Source organism: Schistocerca serialis, chromosome 1, assembly GCF_023864345.2.
Source record: "Schistocerca serialis cubense isolate TAMUIC-IGC-003099 chromosome 1, iqSchSeri2.2, whole genome shotgun sequence".
In the NCBI taxonomy this organism is placed as follows: domain Eukaryota; kingdom Metazoa; phylum Arthropoda; class Insecta; order Orthoptera; family Acrididae; genus Schistocerca; species Schistocerca serialis.
This window is the reverse complement of record NC_064638.1, coordinates 179,607,183-179,628,605: the sequence shown is the minus strand read 5'-3', so window position 1 is coordinate 179,628,605 and position 21,423 is coordinate 179,607,183.

Genomic DNA, 21,423 nt, shown 5'->3' with positions numbered 1-21,423 from the left:
GTAGAAGACATGGATGTGTCAGTTTGATGCACCCATGCCATTATGATATGAACTTGATTTTTATCTGACGACGTTTAGAAGGAATGGCAGTGAAAAAGATGTGTGGAACTGCAGTGATGCGCCGCTCTTACCAAGTGTTTCATGATGCATTTCTAGGGAGCTACTGGTCGAGGGAGATACAAGAAAGAATAGAACACGAGATAACCATTGCAAAAGATTATGAAGGATAACGACTCAAGATCTCAGTAAACTGTTTAGAGAAGATGATCTGAATGTGCCATGTGCACCAGGGGAGATAATCAAGCACTGCTACATGAAACTTCCAGCTCACTACGAATAGGTATATTAGCATGGAGATGCAATGCAGTTATCAATACTTTTTGAAGCATGCTGCACGAACTGTAATTTGCATTTAATGTGCAACATACTCATGAAGAGTGGCGCAAACATTAAAGGCACTTTGGCAGATGGCCACATCATCAAATCATGAAAATTATAACAACAGAAAGGGATATTCAGGAGATGGATTCCATTTGTCGAATACATCAGGAGGAGCAGGGTTTGGAAACAATCATGGGTTAAGAAATGGAGACTGGAATGGGGGAAGGTGGAATAATCATGGACCTTGAAATGGAGGATAGAAAAATCAAAGAAATTACAACAGTGGAACACAAAACAGCTGATGGCACAATTCAGGGAATATTCCACATGTATAACGTTTCGGAGCTAACGATGGAGGTGATGTGCTGAGCCAAAATAGGGTCGAGATCGTGGAAATCCATAGCCCAAACGCACAACCACATCAGCACAGACACTGCCCTTCTAGGCACTAACGTTCACGAAGCAAGGCGGAACAAATATGAAACCAGCACCATCAATCGGATCCAACCTTATCAATGTTATTCACTATGATGACATTCTGGAATCCTTACTTGACAAAAAAGAAACTAGTGTGACAAAGGACATCGATCTAGTACTAAAAGCGATCATAGGTGACGTGGACATATGCGGACTTGTGGATAGTGGAAGCCAAATTTCGGCGATAGCAATAACTACATTCAACATACGAAAGGAAAGCCATAGTTAGCCATGGCAATGATAGAAGAATTTCGGGATTAAGGATGTGATCATAGAGAAAATCACTGAGGTGGATAGACAAGTGAGACTTGAATTAATGTGTCAAGGACACATGTTAATAGGAAATTTCCTGGTAGTTCCAAAATTGGTAACTGAACTTTTAATACACATGAACCTGAAACTTAATGGCAGATTAAAACTGTGTGCCGGACCGAGACTCGAACTCGGGACCTGTGCCTTTCGGGCAAGTGCTCTACCATCTGAGCTACCCAAGCACGACTCAGGGCCCGCCTTCACAGCCTTACTTCTGCCAGTACCTCGTTTCCTACCTTCCAAACTTCACAGAAGCTCTCCTGCGAATCCTTGTATGCCATGACTTTGTGCTCTGACTCGCAAAGTGAAGCCATGGTTATGGGATGAGGTTGCAGAGAATGAATTCCAATCACTGAAGAAGGTACTAGTAAATGTGCCAATACTGTCGCATTTGGACTTGTCAGTCGACTTTGGCAAGGCAACCGACAGCTCAAAATAGGAGTTGGGGTCAAGATCATCCAGGGGGAAAAAAGATATTAGCTTTCGGTAGTAGAGTGCTGACGAAAAGCGAGAAGAGTTACTCTTTGACTGAACTTGAGGCTTTAGCAGTGGTTTGGTGATTCAAAAAATTCTAGCACTTCCTCTCTGAATGGAAGACATAGGTATTCACCAATCACCAAGCATCAGAATTACTACTCACACCAAAATTAACCCACTGGAGAGTAACATGATGGGTACCCTGTTTGCAAGAGTTTGACTTCTCCATTACATACACACTTGGGCCAACGAATATAATTACGACCCAATGTCACGTCCACCAGTAGGAGAGATACATGAAATACCAGAGGGCACTAAAGAGAACCCCTTCATCCTGTACCATTTGAGTAATCTAGAAAATGGAAATTTGTGGTAAGGTCTTACTGGACCAGAATGCTGAGGCCATCAATCCCTAAGCATTACTTGATCTAACTTAAACGAACTTACGCTAAGGACAACACACACACCCTTGCCCGAGGGAGGACTCGAACCTCCGATGGGGGAGCCACTCGGACCGTGCCAAGGCGCCTCAGACACCGCGCCTATCCTGCGTGGCCGATTATAGCCTTTCAGAATTACAGGGTGACAATTATTCAACTATATGAAATAAAACTGGTTTGTGTTATGACGTTCAAACTGATCAGTTGGCTGTGGGGCATGATGAGAATTAGTACGCGCTGTAAGGTTTGGTTTAGCGACGAAGTCCACTTTCATTTGGATGGGTTCGCCAATAAGTAAAACTGACGCCTTTGGGGGACTGAGAATCCGCACTTCCCGTTCGAGAAGTCTCTTCACTCTCAATGGGTGACTGTGTGCTGTGCAATGTTAAGTCATGGAATAATCGGTGCGATATTCCTTGATGGCATGGTGACTACCGAACGGTACGTGAAGGTTTTGGCAGATTATTTCATCCCCACTATCCAACATGACCCTGATTTCGACTGGATGTGGTTCATGCAAGGCGGAGCTCGACCCCATCGAAGCAGGTGAGTGTTTGATGTCCAGGAGGAGAATTTTAGGGGCTGCATTCTGGCTGTGGGGCACCCAGAGCCTACTGGCATGGGCCTTGATTGGTTGCCATTTCTCCGGTTCTGTCTTTTTATGGAGTTACATCAAAGTCAAGGTGTAGAGCAATAAGCCCAAAACCCTTGCTGAGCTGAAAACAGCCATTCAGGAGATCATCGACAGAATCGATGTTCTGACACTTCAGGAGGACATGCAGAATTTCGCTATTCGTCTGTGCCACATCATTGCCAATGATGGCAGGCATCTCGAACATGTCACAACGTAAATCCGAATATCAGTATATTTTCATATTAGGATTACTAACATGTTAAGACTGCTTACAATTACTTGCACAATTCATATGTAATTAGAGAATGCACATGTCCATCACTGTAAGTAATTTAGATTTAAGGCCCTGAGTTGTATGGCATGGTTACTAACCACAATACTACAGGGAGAATTAATATGGGTCTAATCTCTTCTTAATTGGAACAGGGATGATTGAGTGAATTATAAATTTTGTCGTCACCAGTATCAGAGTGCAAAATTCAAATAATAATGAAGATCATTAATTTAAAGAAAGCTTGTTTGAGGATTTCAAGACTGGCCAAGACTTGCAATTCCATCCACTTGAAAATATACATGATTCAATTAAAATAGATGATTTAACTTCACAATCTTGGACGAGTTGGGTCATATAAATTTCTTCTTTTCTCTGACTGGCTAACTCATTCCATCACAGAAAACACTGAGGAGTGTATTAACGTCTATCACATAATAAGACAAGCCATATACTGAGCCCAGTCGTGAAGGATTGTGCAGGATCATGTAGCGATGAGTAGTGGGGACACTGGCATTGTGTCACATGCCGGCAGCCTTCCACAGCCAAAGGGAAACACAGTGGAAGGAGTGACGTCATAGTGATCAGCAGGCAAGCTGGGGATGCATCTGGGTGCCACGCGTCGCGGCCGAGGCCAGCCGGTTTCAGGTGCCAGGCGCCTTACAGTGGGGTGCCGAACCGAACGGTAATGGCACAGTCCCTGGGGATGTGGTGCGTGACCGTCATGTGACTGATATGGCGGCCGTGGCAAATACTGGCCTACTATGGTGGAGTGTGTTGAAGAAGTAATTCCTGCAACCTTGTGAGTGCTGTTGCAACTGGTATGATGGTACATTGCCACTACGATGATAGACTTTCTTTCCTGTAGGTCGCACTTTCTACAAACAGTGGATGGTTCCACAAGACATGGAAAGGCACCCCGATACCAGTAGTCCGCGCCGCACTGCACTCCAGCCAGACGTTAGGTTGTGGAGTCGCATAAGTGGACAAATTTCTCAAGCGTTAATGGTATAGGAGGGAAAACGCATGATTAGCGTAATGGATCGTTCACAGGCTGCAGCCCATGAGATGCTTCTGTTTGAAGGAGAATTCGCCGTTACTTTACATTCTGTGTGCAGTTCCGTGTTCGGTTGAATACTTGTCGATGGAGTTCTGGAGAGAAGACTTGTCTTTGTCTTTTGGGGGTCCTTGCTGTTATGAAGTTCCTGCAAGGGATGACGAATTGGATGAGACCATTTCAGTTTAACTGCGTGATGAAGCTTAGTTGTTGTGACGAGATTACATTGGTCCTACTTGGTTTGTGATCTCTGTGAGCGGGAAACTGGTCGTGCGCTTATGCATAGTGAAATGGAAACTTACGGTGTGGTCATACCTAGTTGAATGGAAGCTGAGTATAGTGTCCTACATTCATTTTCACTTCGTCGTGCTGTAAAAATATTGCCCTCTTCTGAAGTGTAAAATGGTTTTTTCTTTATTCGAGAAGCGTGAGAAGGGATACTATGTTCCCGTTGCTTGCCGTGAATAGTAATCTCGTACTTGTACGTTTGAGTACCCCTGTGGTGTTGTACAATCATTTCCTAGTGTCCAGTTACAATATAATTGCTTATTGATCCATTTCTCTTAGATTTATTACAAAATTTACCTTATCATTCTTGTATCAAGCCATTAGGGAGTGCCACATTCCATGGACGCCATCTTATTGGACGTTGAGGCATCACTTTACCATCCACGACTACTCAAGGTGTATCAGAAATCTGCCACTGAATCCCGATTCCAAAAAACAATGAATATAAGAAACTTTTCTTTGCGTGCTATTAGGTTTCAGGTGCAGTCAAAGTATGTGAATGGGAGCTGTTTCCGCGATTGCTGTCGGGTACATACCGTGTGAAGCGATTTCGAACACATTCTTTTTATGCTCTATGAAAGTGACAGTCATGAATTACTTTTCGACTTTGGTGATTTACGGATTTGTAATATTCTGAGGCAACGTTTACAAAACTAATGAAATATTCTCATTGCACTGCTGCATGCTGTAAGCAGAAAGCTAACACAAGTTCTATTTAATTCACTGGCATTTACGAATGAGTACTCACAATACAATATTCAAGTCTAGCAATGTGGCCCTATTTATTTTCTGCCACACTGAATTATGAAACAGTGCGTGCGGTCTTGCGTGTGGGTATGTATGTGTGTGTGTGTGAGACTATTTCTATTCAGCTTCAAGAGTCTGACAGCATTTGCAGATTGTTTCTCTAGGACATGAAAAATGCACAGTTTGCATAACTTGAAGGTCAGGGTTTGGTTATCACTACTTATGGGAGCAGTCTTTGCTTTTATCACACAAATGTCTTTTTTTTGGCGGTCCTGTTAGGATTTTTCTTTTCTATGAAACTACTATTTACTATTTAAAATTCCATCCATTTAATATACTGCATGTAAAATGTGACAATCGTTCTACTTTTGAAACAGACATGGACACTAATAGTGGCTAGGACATTCATGAATCACACTGAATACCAAATCGTGTGGAATACAGCACAACCAAAGCAATACAAAGTAAAACTTTGGTTCCGCTACGTAGTGCCTTGTGTGGTAGCTTCCACTGTGGGTCTGCGTTGCGTAATGTGTCCAGCCAGTGCACCATTAATTAATATACTGAATGAGATTGTGACATAATCACATTGCGGTATACAGCGCCTCATTGTTTGAGAATTTGTGACATCCAAAACACTCTTAAATCGTAATTTTTTCTTTATTTTATGATTGGTTTCGATCTGTTAGGTCGTCACCAGAAGCGTCTTCCTCCTTCAGTTAGTATATCTACTTTGTGACGATCGATCCTGATGTTACGTTTCTCGCTGTTCTCGTTTCTGGTACTTCTCATTACCTTCTTCGATTTACTCTCATTCCATATTATGTACTCATTGGACCTTCATTCTATGCAGCAGATCCTGTAATTCTTTTTCACTTTCACTGAGAATAGCAATGTCACTGGCGAATCTTATCATTGATATCCTCCAATCTTGAATTTTAAATCCACTCTCGAAGCTTTCTTTTATTTCCATCATTGCTTCTTCGATATACAGATTGAACAGTTGGAGCGAAAGACTAAATCCCTGTCGTACACCCTTTTGAATCTGTGCACTTCGTTGTTGGTCTTGCACTCTGTTCCCTCTTGGCTCTTGTATATGTTGTATGTTACCCGTCTTTCGCTATAGCTTACCCCTATTTCCCTCAGAATTTCGAACATCTTGCTACATTTGACATTGTCGAACACTTATTCCAGGTCTACAAAGCCTATAAACGTATCTTCATTTTTCTTCAGTCTTGTTTCCATTGTCAACTGCAACGTCACAGCTGCCTCTCTGGTTGATGTTTGGTTTGTGGGGCCCTCAACTGCGCGGTTATCAACGCCCGTACAAATTCCCAACCTTTGCTCAGTCCAAACTCGCCGCTATCATGAATGATGATGAAATGATGAGGATAACACAAACACCCAGTCATCTCGAGGCAGGTGAAAATCCCTGACCCCGCCAGGAATCGAACCCGGGATGCCTCTCTGGTGCCTTGGACTTTCCTAAAGTCAAACTGACCATGATTGAACGGATCCCCAAATTTCTTTTCCATCGTTCTGTATATTATTCTTATCAGTAACTTGCATGCATGAACTGTTAAGCTGATTGTGGGACGATTCTCGCTCTTGTCAGCTCTTGCAGTCTTTGGAATTGTGTGGATGATATTTTTTCCGAAAGTCAGATGGTATATCGCCAGACTCATACATTCTACACACCAACGTGAATAGTCGTTTTGTTGCTATTTGTCCCAATGATTTTAGAAATTCTGATGGAATGTTACTATCCTTTCTGCATTATTTGATGTTAAGTCTTGCAAAGCTCTTTTAAATTCTGATTCTAATAGTGCATCTCCTATCACCTCTACATCGACTCCTTTTTCTTCTTCTATCTCATCAGGCAAATCTTCCCCCTCATAGAGGCCTCCAATGTACTCTGTCCACCTATCCACTGTCTCCTCTGCATTTAACAGTGGAATTACCATTACGGTCTTAATGTTACTATCCTTGCTTTTAATTTCACCGAAGGTTGTTTTGATCTTTCTATATGCTGAGTCAGTCCGTCCGTCAGTCTTTTCTTTTTTGATTTCTTCACATTTCTCATGCAGCCATTTTGCCTTAGCTTTTCTGCACTTCCTATTTATTTGGTTCCCAAGTGACTTGTATTTCTGTATTTCTGAATTTCCCTGAATATTTTTTTACTTTGTTCCTTCGTCGATTAACTGAAGTATTTATCCTGTTATCCATGGTTTCTTCGCAGTTACCTTCCCGATTTTATTTCCAACTTCGGTGATGGCCCTTTTTAGAGACGTCCATTCCTCCTCAACCGAACTGCCTAATGAACTATTCTTTATCACAGTATCTATAGCCTCAGAGAAGGCAGGCCGCGGTGGTCTAGCGGTTCTAGGCGCTCAGTCCGGAACCGCGCGACTGCTACGGTCGCAGGTTCGAATCCTGCCTCGGGCATGGATGTATGTGATGTCCTTAGGTTAGTTAGGTTTAAGTAGTTCTAAGTTCTAGGGGACTGATGACCACAGATGTTAAGTCCCATAGTGCTCAGAGCCATTTTGAATCTCAGAGAACTTCAGGCGTATGTCTTCATTCGTCAGTGCTTCCGTATCCCATTTCTTTGTGTATTGATTCTTCCTGACTAGGCTTTTAAACTTCAGCATACTCTTCATCACCACTAAATTGTGGTCTGGGTCTAAATCTGCTCCTGGGTGCGCCTTACTCTCCAGTATCTGTTTTCAGAATCTCTGTCTGACCATGATGTAATTCAACTGGAATCTTCCGGTATCTCCCAGCATTTTCCAAGTATACCTCCTTCTCTTGTGATTCTTCAAAAAGTATTCGCTATTATTATCTGAATTTTATTCTAGAACTCAGTCAGTCTTTTCCCGTTCTCATTCATGGTACCAAGCCCATATTCTCCGGTAACTTTTTCTTCCTTCCCCTACAACCACATTGCAGTCCCCCGTGACTATTAGATACTCATTTCCCTTTGTGTACTCAATTACCCATTCACTATCCTCATATACTTCCTGTATTTCTTCATCTTCATCTTCAGCGTTGGCGTGTATACCTGAACTGCCGTTGCAGGTGTTGGTTTGTTGTTGATTCTGATGACAACCACCCTAACGCTGAACTGTTTACCCACTCTCTGTCCTACCTTCCTATTCACAACGAATCCTACTTCCGTTATACCATTTTCAGCTGCTGTTGATATTATCCTATATTCATCTGACCAATGTAGGTATCTTCAAAAGATATATACTCAAGCGCCAAAGAAACGGGTGTAGGCATGCATTTCCAAATACAGAGATATGTAAACAGGCAGAATGCGACGCTGCGGTCGGCACCTCTTATACAAGATAACAAGTGTCTGGAGCAGTTGTTAGCTCGGTTACTGCTGCTACAATGGTACGTTATCAGGATTTAAGTGAGTCTGAACGTGGTGTTATAGTCGGCGCACGAGTGATGGGACACAGCATCTCCGAGGTAGCGATGAAGTGGCGATTTTCCCGCACGACCATTTCACGCGTGTACCGTGAATATCAGGAATCTGGTAAAACATCAAATCTCCGACATCACTGCTGCCGGAAAAAGATCCTGCAAGAACGGGACCAACGACGACTGAAGAGGATCCTTCAGTGTGTCAGAAGTACAACCCTTCCGCAAATTGCTGCAGATTTCAATACTGGGCCGTCAACAAGTGTCAGTGTACGAAGCATTCAACGAAACATCATCGATACAGGCTTTCGGAGCCGAAGACCCACTCGTGTACCCTTGACGACTGCACGACACAAAGCTTTACGCCTCGCCTGAACCCATCAACACCGACATTGGATAGTTGATGACTGGAAACATGTTGCCTGGTCGGACGAGTCTCGTTTGAAATTGTATCGAGTGGCTGGAGACAACCTCGTGAATCCATGGCCCATGCATGTCAGCAAGGGACTGTTCAAGTCTGTGAAGGCTTTGTAATGGTGTGGGACGTGTGCAGTTGGTGTGATATGGAACCCGTGATACGTCTAAATGCGGCTGTGACATGTGACACGTACGTAAGAATTCTGTCTGATCACCTGCATCCATTCATGTCCATTGCGCATCCCGACGGACCTGGACATTTCCAGCAGGGTAATGCGACACTTCACACGTCCAGAATTGCTGTAGGCTCCAGGAAGCCTGTTCTGAGTTTAAACACTTCCGCTGGCCACAAAATTCCCCAAACATGAACATATTGAGCATATGTGGGGTGCCTTGCAACGTGCTGTTCAGAAGAGATTTCCAGTCCCTGGTACTCCTTCGGATTTATGGACAGCTTTGCAGGATTCATGGTGTCAATTCCCTCCAGCACTATTAAAGACATTAGTTGAGTCCATGCGACGTCATGTTGACGCACTTCTGCATGCTCGCATGTGCCCTACATGACATTAGGCAGGTGTACCAGTTTATTTGGCTCTTCAGCGCAAAAGCGTGTTAGAGATATCGTGAAAAGTGATAAAAGCGTGACAGTATTATGATAAACACCAATGAGCCGTACCGTCGCACAACCGTCAGTACAAGAATTGACTGTCGCGCTACTGACCAACGGCACTTCGGGCAAATTCGAGGCCTATGTTTTGATGAAGCGTGGCGAAGTCTGCTTTGGCGGCGTCTGTGGCAGAGCGCTGTATGCCTGTAGGAGGCTGTTGTGACTGGCCGCAGGCTGTAAAGCTCATTCTCGGCCTTTGTGTGGCTCACCTCTCCACTCAAAGAGGTGCGGTTTCCATGACAAAAGCCCGTCTTCAGACGCCTGACCTCGCCTTTGTCGCGAAACTGCCGCATGCCGCCAACAAATTCCGATGGTGCTTTTGATAAAAATAGAGCCACTCAAACATCGGACGTGGCTGTAGCCCGCATCTGGACGCAACTCTGCCAGTCCACTAGCACATTCCATTTTGTCCACAACAAAATTGATGGCCGAGTTCATTAGATGTACGCTTTTCGAAAATCTCATTTCCCGCCAGGTACTGTAGCAGACTGATAGCCACACTAAAACCCGATAGGTAGGCGAGCCCCCGTGGCAATACGGTAAGCGTGACACAAACACTGCTGAGACGCATCATCAGACAGCGTCCCAAGCACCGACGTACGGGGCTACAATAAATGATTCATTCATTTTCAGAGTTCTGTATTTTCCAAAGTATATGTACAAATATTACTGACACACGAATAAAACGTTAACTCACGGAGTTCGTATTGTGCACAGATATTGCCGTTATGACTGCACTGCCTTGTCGAAAACAAGATAAAGCAAAAAAGAATTTTTGCTTGTTGGAATATGCGAGCATCCTTCCATTGGTGTGGAAAGGTTAATCGCCACAATGTGAGAACAGTGGGGCACTGCTAATCCTCATGACAAATCCTCACGAAATCGTGGCGCGTAAATGAGATTTGCGAAGGTTAAAGTTTTCTGTAACCATGTCGCAGACGAGGCTGTGTGAGGTTTTTCTTCTGTGGGACGACTGTGACTGCCAAGAATGCTGGAACAGTTGATAGAATGCATCAACGCTGCTGTGATGATCATCTAGAGGATGTTTCTACATAAAATATGGGTCGAACATTACCGTTTGGACGCGTATCGTGTAAACCAGAGCAGCACTCGTAGAACGTCTGCAGCATGAAAAATCCAAACTTGTTGAATTTATGGTTCTATTCATGCATCATATTTTTTTGCATCTAATACTTTGGAAAACATAAAGCTTTGGATACGGATGAATCATTTATAGTAGCCCTGTGGATACACTTCCGTTTCGATTATGCATAGTCACGTGTTGTGATGTTAGACGTAACTTCAGGTCGATAAGTGACTTTTTTCTTAAGAAACAGAAATGTTCGAGAAACAAATAGCGATGCGTAGACAGCCCCAGACACGAACATTATTGAGCATATCTGGGATGCCTTGCAAGGTGCTGTTTAGAAGAGATCCCCACCCCCTGTGCTCTTACGAATTTATGGACAGCCCTGTAGGATTCATGGTATCAGTTCCCTCCAGCACTACTGCAGACATTAGTTGAGTTCATGTAACGTCGTGCTGCGGCACTTCTGCGTGTTCTTGGGGGCCCTACAAGATTATTAGGGGTGTACTAGTTTCTTTGGCTCTTCATAGTAGTCTCGACTGATCATTCCGTGGATACGCAGAGCTTGTTGTGTTTAGAGTAGTAGAAAATAAGTACTAGGTTCCTGTCAGCCTTTTAAAGGACCTTTATTTTCACCCGTTGAAAATTTAATAAATCCTAGCGTAATTTTATTCCCTTGATGGATTTATATGTAGAAATGTGTTTCATATATAGAGCATGGGATATCAGAAGCAAAAGGATGCCACTACCCTCCAAGCTTCTACATTGGACAAACTGGTAGAAGCTTCACAACAAGATTTAAAGAACACATAGATACACTCCGTCTTAACTACCTGATTAAGTCCACCTTTGCCTCACATCTTGCCCAACACAATCCTGCTGCAAACAATATAGAACAGAATCTCCAAATACTCCATTTTGCCAACAAAGGCACAATACGTGACCTTTTTGAAGAAATTGAAATATTTATCTACACAAATAAAGCACATGACTACCTACTAAATGATCAAATTGAACTGAGAAACAAATTTTTCTTTCAGAACTTTGAACATCTACTAGTTCAAAACAAGTAACCACCCAACGAACCCTACACCGGCTCCCCATCAACCCCCCCCCCCCCCCCCCAATGACCTGACCTCCCCCCCTCCCTCTCCTTATATCCTAACTACACTGGTGCCAATGTAATATCCTACCACAGAATAAAATCTGTACTATATTTCTAAATGTTAAAGGCCTCTACTGTCAACATAAATCAGTACTTTTATACATATTACTTCTAGCTGGAACAAAGAGAAGCTGCCTTTACCAATGTTCCAGATCACTTTAATCTAAGAATAAAAATAAGTCAACATTTAAAGAACTTTTGTTCATGGTTTTTTTAAATATGAAGTGGACAGCCATACAAACAGCTTTAGTCCATTACAATCACTATAATTTTTATACATATACCTCTAGCTTAAATAAACAGAATCTACTCTTGCTAATACCCCAGATTATGTTAACATAACAACAGAAATAAGTCTACAGTTCATCTAAAGGTTTGGTATTAATTTAAATTTAAATATAAAGGTCCTAGCCATACAGACAGCTGCATCTCACTGCAGATACAATAGCTCTGTATCATTGATTCTTGGGTATTCATGTTTATGCCAATCATGACAAAAAAAAAATGCTATAAACTGCCTGTATTATACGTAATATACAAACAGAAATATCAGATCACCTGAAATTTGTTCTTGTAGTAATTTATTTATTTATTTATTTTATTTTGTGCCCTCATGTTATGGCCAGTCTGGTTAAAATATTTGCCCTTATATCGACTTTAATACATGTAAAGAAGAACAAATTACATCTCTGTGCAAAGTAGGCCTATGCCATATTTTTCTGTCAAGCTCTTTGTTACAAGCAGCAGTTGTAAAGCGCATGCTGGATGCTGGAAAAGTCTCGCTGTCAGAGTCTAAATAAATACAGTTTGTGTGGAAGTGTGTGTAGTGATATAACAACTGGACATCAAAATGGAGGCAGACAGATGGACACTAACCGAAAAAAGCCGCCTAAGGAAAAAACTAAATTAACATCTATATCGACAGATAAGCTATAGTCATGGTGATACATTAAAGTGTGTTCCAGCTTTTTGTCATAGAACCATCACCCAGCATTATGCTAGCAATAATGATATAACTTCCTGAAACCATCTGAAGGTGAACCTGAAAAGGTTCGAAAACCGGATCATGGAATAAAACATAATTATTCAAAAAAGTGACTGGTTGCAGTTTTGTATAACTTATTTACAATGAGAATAAGTTCTTGAAACGCGTAGTGCTAAGCATGAAAAAAATACACACTGAGTGCATTGATTCGTTACTTAAATCAGAAACATTTGAGCAACGCGAAGAGAGCAGAAGTGTCAACTAGCGCTATAGGAGGTCAGACAACGAAATACGAGAAATATGAGCTCGAGTAAACCCAAAGGACTGTACGGCGGAAACTATCACAAAGCGGCGCATGCGCAGTAGGGATAGTCTGAAAACCGCTGCACTTGGTTGTGGTTGCCTTACTCGAACGAATCTCATGGAATGTTGTCGAAGGTCCGTGAAACCACGTGTAGGCGACAAACTATTGGACGTCCGTCACAGAACGCAAAGGTGGGAAGGCTTTTCCGCCTTGTAAAGCAGGATAGGGAGCGGCCTGTAATAGATTTGACGACAGAGTACAGAGCTGATACAGCCACAAGTCTTTTGGAGCACACTACTCAGTAGTACAAGTTTGTGAACATGGGAGTCCAAAGCAGACGTTCCCTACGTGTTTCCATGTTGAACCCGCGTCAGTTACGATTGCCTTGGGTACCAGCCATCGAGATTGGATTATGGATCAATGGAAACATGTCGCCTCATCGAATATACCGTCAGAGGTAGGTATCGACGAATTAGGACTGGTACAACCAAACAATGTTATTCCACAAGCCTTAAGGAAAAGAACCAATGTGTCGAATATACTTAAGCCATTCCCCATTAAAGAAATTACGCCTTTAAGTGCAGTTATTTTGGTGTTTGTACACAAAAGCAAACTGGAAATAGCAGAAATCGAAGCCAGAAAAAGAAAACTGGAGTACATGGCGAAGACAACTCTCATCAAGGAAGAATATAAACTGCAATCGGGAAAGCAAGAATCTATTGCAAATGTACAGGCAAGGCTTACATATTGCTTTAAACGCAGGGTGGGGCGAAATCTGGTCACCGCTGGGGAGTATAAAATATCTGCATTTACTGTTAATAACAATGGTAAGTGGCCTTACGTTGGAATCCTGGCCGAAAAGAATGGATTGGAGCACGTTTACTGTATTAAAAGACACTCGAAGAACCTGTTTATAAAGCTCAATTCTCTCCTGGATCTGCTTAAAAAGGATTGTTACGTTGTTTCTAAGTGTTCTGTACTGGATATTGTGCATTTAGCAACAAAACAACCGTTTGCAGAGCTTAAAACGGAACGCATAACGATATTTAATGACCACTCATTTGCAAAAGTTGTAAACATAAAGTTCTATATGGAAATTCCACAAAAATGTATGCAGAAGAGCTGGTAGCGTACACCCAGGAAGATGTGGGATGATACAATAACAGTATTATGCAAGAAATAAGAGGCAAGATTAAAATCGCTGAATGCTGTCGTCTAGGAGGGAGCAGAACTAATTGTTAAAGCCATAAAAGACATAGTTTACAGGAAGAAAATGAGATCCGTTTTGGAATTCGAGAACAGTATTTGTTTGTACCTGTCAAATTACTGTTCAGAGAAAGAATTAGAAGAGTCCAATGTAGACTTAAATGATAAGATAAAAATTAAGGTGAATTTATTAAAACCACATTACAAAAAAACAAAGAGTTGTTTTCAGTGTGTAAATGTACATGTAAAAGCTAATAATGATTTTGTACAAGAATACATGTTCTCAAATCCTCTCTACCCTACCAAAAAATGCAAAGGAAAAGATTTGCCGTTTACAATGATCCGCTTGTATGGATGTCGGTAGTTGGATGACTTGAAAAGGTAGCTGAAAGCAAGGCAACCCTCGTTTTTACCTACACGACGTCATCTGGGGGTGGGTGAGGGGTGGAGGGTGGCGTGGTTGGGGGGGGGGGTGAGTAATTCATTGATTAATTTAATTAATTTTCATATCAATTTGACATTAAAAGTGGGCTTGTGCTGCCATCTCGCTACTACTTATGCATTGTCTAGAATGTGAATTAATAAAATATGCAGGAATATTGAAAAAAGATAAATGAATAATTAATAAAAACTATTCTACTCTAATGTCTGTAATTGATGTTGATGACAAAGAATTACGTTGAATAACGTTTATTCATGAAAGTATATCTGAACTATATGGAAAATGATCCTCTGGTGTCCAATTAAAATACAGACAAAAAATACCTGATCAATGACAGCAACAGTGCTTTGACAGCATTATGAGAATAGAAGTAGAATCCCCAAGCTAAATAACCATCCAAGATGCATGAAAGTTAAGTCCATTTCATAATCACAGTACATGAAATATTCACCAGCTCAAAATAATTCGTAGTTCAACATGATGATTTACACATTAACAGAAGTATAAACTCACACTCTGTGTAATCTCATTTCCTCATTTGTGTAATGCAATCGGAGAAACTTCGAGTACTATAGCGGCCGTTCACTGCCCAGAATCAACATACACATTAAAATACCGCAGGCAGATCTGCCTTTTTCGAGAAATAGACTTAATGTGTCTTCTTCAATATCTAAACGAAAAGTACCAAGAATCGTTCTCTTGAGAGGATCACTTCAAAAAAGATCATCTCCACTTGACTCCAGTGGTGTTCTGCCACTGCCTGCTTTTCCATTGGCGAAGGCCATACCCACATCGTTCTTAAGTTCTACAGACATGATCTGACGCAATCTGACCAACTCAAATTGACCACTTTCCACATTAAACTAATATATTACAAAAATATTCAAATAAAGAAATGTTATAAACATTTGGTCAGACTCAGTCGATGCACAACAAATACAAATAAAGGTTTGTTTATAAATAAATAAGCTAACATTCTTGCATAATTGCGTTCACTTTAAATGACGACAAACTGTCGCTAAATATTGTGTAATCAATTATTTACTTCTGTTTGATAGAACAGATTGGCACAAATAAAAGTTGCCCAGACGAGTGGGTACCATTGGACGTGAATGTATGCATAGAATCACACCCCATGATGTGAACTTGACGTGTATGCCTACTACGTGATGCACACCAGTTCAGAGCATAGTGTGGACTGTGTCAGTGTGAGTGGAGCAGTGCAAAGGGGCGATGGTACCCAAAGTGGAGCACCGGGTGTCCATCATGGAAATTTAGGTGGCAGCAAAGTCGTGGAAACGGTGTGGTCAGTTGTTTGCTGAGAAGTTTCATGATTTGAAAGTTCCAGCAAAGAGTGTCATGCAACATTTAGTTCCTGAAATAGCGTCAGACAGGATCTATTTTGAACAAGTCAAAAAGCATTCCAGAACATGCCCACACACCAGAAAATGTGGCTCTGTTCGCCAGAAAATGCTTCCGATTCCTACCAAATCAGCCAGACCCTTGTCACAAGAGACCAGGATATAACGTCGATCATGTGGCGGAATACTCCACCAGGACCTGCACATGCACGTCTACCGAGTGTGTGCTGTTCATGCAATGAAACCAGCAGATGCTTCTCAGTACCTCCAGTTTTGTGAGTGGCCGTTCGAGAAGACAAAAATGAATTGCTTGGACGTTGCTGTTCACTGAGATAACAATGAATGGCTTGGACATGAATCTGTTCAAATGGTTCAAATGGCTCTGAGCACTATGGGACTTAACATCTGTGGTCATCAGTCCCCTAGAACTTAGAACTACTTAAACCTAACTAACCTAAGGACATCACACACATCCATGCCCGAGGCAGGATTCGAACCTGCGACCGTACCGGTCACGCGGTTCGAGACTGAAGCCTCTAGAACCGCACGGCCACAACGGCCGGCCATGAATCTGTTCTTTATGTCTGATGAGGTCTGGTTTCACATGTGTGGTTATGTCAGCTCCTAGAGTCACTGGTTCTGGGCAGCAGAGAATCCGTATAACTTCCACTAAACACCACTGCATGGTCAGAAGGCTGTGGTTTGGAGAGCAGTGTCTGCACGACACGTTATTGGTCCCATCTTCTTTCATCAGAATCTGACTTCGACGTGTTACATTGACAACATTTTGAGACTATTTGTGGCAGCGTCAACAGAGGAGGAAAAGACCTACAGTTACTTCCAAAAGGATAGAGAAACATATAGTTGTCCGAACCTTGGAGCACATTTACGCAATCTTCACTCTGACAGAGTTTTTAGCAGGGATCAGTCTAGTCGGGGCCCTGCCTGACCACTCAGGTTATCTGATCTGTCACTGTGTGATTACTCTGTGTGAGGAGCCCTCAAGTCTAAGGTGTATTGCAACAACCCACATAGTTTTCAGGAACTGCACCAGAACATTTCGGAAGAGATTGCAGCAATTCAACTTGTCCAGCTTAAATCCGCCTTCAGCAACTTGCTGACCAGGGCCCAAAAGTGCCAAGAGATGAACGGTGGTCACTTTCAACATCTGTTATAGTGAGGTTAGTAATGTATGCCCTGTCCTCTGCTGTGTTTCTTTCATCCCAGAAGTGTTCTCTGGGCCAGTTTTATTTGCCCCATCCTGTATCACCTTTTGGCACCCTTACAATAGTAATGACGGCTACACAAGCAATTAGCAATTGTAATCAATAGCATAATAAATATCCGGAAAAATTAGTAAGTAAATACAAAAGTATGGCAAGATATACGTATTCATGCTGGATTCATTTGCTGTGTTATCGTGGAGACTAGAATGTTCCGACAAAAATTTGTATGATGAAAAGACATAAAAACGTATTAAATCAAGAAATAAAACAGATACAGATATATAACTTTCAGGGATTATAGCTATCGTGCAATGCTATCGCCTGAGATGTCCTTTGTTGATATCGCATGAAGTGCTTGAAAGTTGTTGACTCAGAAGTTCAGTTTGAATATGTTTAGTCACTCTATAATATTAACTTCTGTAGTTTTAAAATGTTGAAAATTTTTGTACATTGGACGTGCCACTTTTTTCTGAGGTCGCAGATGTATTCCGATTTGCTCTGTTATGTAACTGTCGTTTACACTGAAGTGCCAAAGAAACTGGTATAGGCACGCGTATTCAAATACAGGGACATGTAAACAGGAGTAATACGGCGCAACGGTCGGTAACGCCTAAATAAGACAACAAATGTGTGGCGCAATTGTTAGATCGGTTACAGTTGCTACAATGGCAGGTTATCAAGATTTAAGTGAGTTTGAACGTGGTGTTACAATCGTCACACGAGCGGTGGCACACAGCATCTCCGAGTTAGCGATGATGTGGAGATTTTTTCGTGCGACCATTTCACGATTGAACATCAGGAATTCGGTAAAACATCAAATCTCCGAAATCGCTGCGGCCGGAAAAAGATCCTGCAAGAACGGGACCAACTGAAGAGAATCGTTAAATTTGACACAAGTGCACCTCTTCCGCAAATTGCTGCAGATGTCGATGCTGGGCCATCAAGTGTCAGCGTGCGAACCATTCAACTAAACATCATCGATATGGTCTTTCGGAGCCGAAGGCCCACTTGTACCCTTGACTGCACGACAAAAAGCTTTTCGCCTCGTCTGGGCCCGTCAACATCGACATGGGATAGTTGATGACTGGAAACACGTTGCCTGGTCGGACGTGTCTCGTTTCAAATTGTATCGAGCAGATGGAGGTGTACGGGTATGGAGACAAACTTATGAATCTATGGACCCTGCATGTCAGCAGGGGACCGTTCAACCTTGTGGAGGCTCTGTAATGGTGTGGGGCGCGTGCAGTTGGAGTGACATGGGACCCCTGTTACGTCTAGATACGACTCTGACAGGTGACACGTACGTAAGCAACCTGTCTGATCACCCGCATCCATTGTGTATTCCGACGGACTTGGGCAATTCCAGCAGGACAGTGCGACACCCCACACGTCCAGAAATGCTGCAGAGTGGCTCAGGAACACTCTTCTGAGCTTAAACACTTCCGCTGGCCACCAAATTCCGCAGACATGATCATTATTGAGCATATCTTGGATGGCTTGCAACGTGCTGTTCAGAAGAGATCCCCACACCCTCGTACTCTTACGCATTTATTGACAGACCTGTGGGTGTCATGGTGTCAACTCCCTCCAGCATCACTTCAGACATTACTCGAGTCCATGCCACGTCGTGTAGCAGCAATTCTGCGTGCTCGCGGGGGCCCTACACGACATTAGGTCGGTGTACCACCTCTTCAGTGTATTATGGAATTTCTTAGCGCTGTAAGAAGTCATCTTCCAACTTGTCTGACACTCCACCATTGCTGGTGCATCGCCTCTTCTCTGTACTGGTATTTACCTGCTTCCCGACACGCTGCCGGTCTTCGTAGCTGGCTGGCCGGCGCCGGTTGACCACCTGGACGGTGGCGGCGCGCCCTCGGCCCTGGGGTCAGACAGCTTCACAGACAAACTCACCCCACCTCGCACCAAGTCCGGGAGGCTAATTAGCTCCCCTACATTTGCGTACCGTTACCAACTCTAACCAAACGTAACAAAGAAGGTAGATTAAACATTTCGTGTAGGAAAACGTTCCATGTTATGCAAGTATGTTCCGTTTCTGTGCATCTCCCATGGTCAATGTGATTACAAGAAGAAACAAAAAATGATCTCTTACACGGAGATAGATCACTTGCAGACCCTTGTCTCTACGACACATTTTAATCCTCTATCTGTGAAGAAAGTTTCCTGAATCTTTGGTTATCCGCTTTGTTACACCGGCATTTTAAAAGGACAGCAATATCCCCGTGTGTTAACACTAGTGAAGTACAGAAAAGAGCTCTTTAGTGGTATTAGTGAGCCTAGACCTACAATTAACTTCGCAGAAATGTTCTGATGGTACAGTACTATTATTATTTCATTAGAAAAATGTAACTTAATTCTGTTTATATACGCTACTGGCCATTAAAACTGCTACTCCAAGGAGAAATGCAGATGATAAACGGGTATTCATTGCACAAATATGTTATACTAGAACTGACATATGATTACATTTTCACGCAATTTGGGTGCATAGATCCTGTGAAATCAGTACCCAGAACAACCACCTCTGGCCGTAATAACGGCCTTGATACGCCTGGGCACTTAGCCACAGAGCTTGGATGGTGTGTACAGGTACAGCTGCCCATGCAGCTTCAATACGATACCACAGTTCATCAAGAGTAGTGACTGGCGTATTGTGACTAGCCAGTTGCTCGGCCACCATTGAACAGACGTTTTCAATTGGTGACAGATCTCGAGAATGTGCTGGCCAGGGCATCAGTCGAACATATTCTGTATCCAGAATGGCCCGTACAGGACCTGCAACATGCGGTCATGCATTATCCTGCTGAAACGTAGGGTTTTGCAGGGATCGAATGAAGGGTAGAGCCACGGGTGGTAACACGTCTGAAATGTAACGTCCACTGTTCAATGTGCTGTCATTGCCAACAAGAGATGACCGAGACGTGTAACCAATGGCACCCCATACCATCACGCTGGGTGATACGCCAGTACGTGCGTTCACCGCGATGTCGCCAAAAACGGATGCGACCATCACGATGCTGTAACCAGAACCTGGATTCATCCTAAAAACTGACGTTTTGCCATTCGTGCACCCAGGTTCGTCATTGAGTACACCATCGCAGGCGTCAAGGGTAACCGCAGCCATAGTCTACGAGCTGATAGTCCATGCTGCTGCAAACGTCGTCGAGCTGTTCGTGCCGATGGTTGTTGTCTTGCAAACGTCCCCATCTATTGACTCAGGGATCGAGACGTGGCTGCACGATTCGTTACAGCCATGCGGATAAGATGCCTGTCATTTCGACTGCTAGTGATACGAGGCCGTTGGGATCCAGCACGGCGTTCCGTATTACCCTCCTGAACCCACAGATTCCATATTCTGCTAACAGTCATTGGATCTCGACCAATGCGAGCAGCAATGTCGCGATACGATAAACCGCAATCGCGATAGGCTACAATCCGACCTTTATCAAAGTCGGAAACGTGATGGTACGCATGTCTCCTCCTTACACGAGGCATAACAACAACGTTTCACCAGGCAACGCCGGTCAACCGCTGTTTATGTATGAGAAATCGGTTGGAAACTTTCCTCATGTCAGCACGTTGCTAGTGTCGCCACCGGCGCCGACCTTGTGTGAATGCTCTCAAAAGTTAATCATTTGCATATCACAGCATCTTCTTCCTCTTGGTTAAATTTGGCGTCTGTAGCACGTCATCTTCGTGGTGTAGCAATTTTAATGGCCAGTTGTGTATTAAACTGAAAGTAATCCGTTGTAAGGTGGCTATAATTTCGCACCTCACAAGCACTCTTCTATATACTTTGCTGTGATTTAAAACTGGAGTTAGTTATCATTTGGTAGGTTGTACATCGTATATAGGAATATTTAAAGAAGACTGACATTGTCGCAAGCACGTTGAAATAGTTAACGCTTATTGCATGAAAGGTGACGAGGGGTCTTTATTATCAAAACGGTGTAATGAATGATTGCCTATACTAGTAGAGGTTGGAACGCCAGTGGAAATGAAATGGCAGGCGTAACTCAAGCCCCGGGTGGA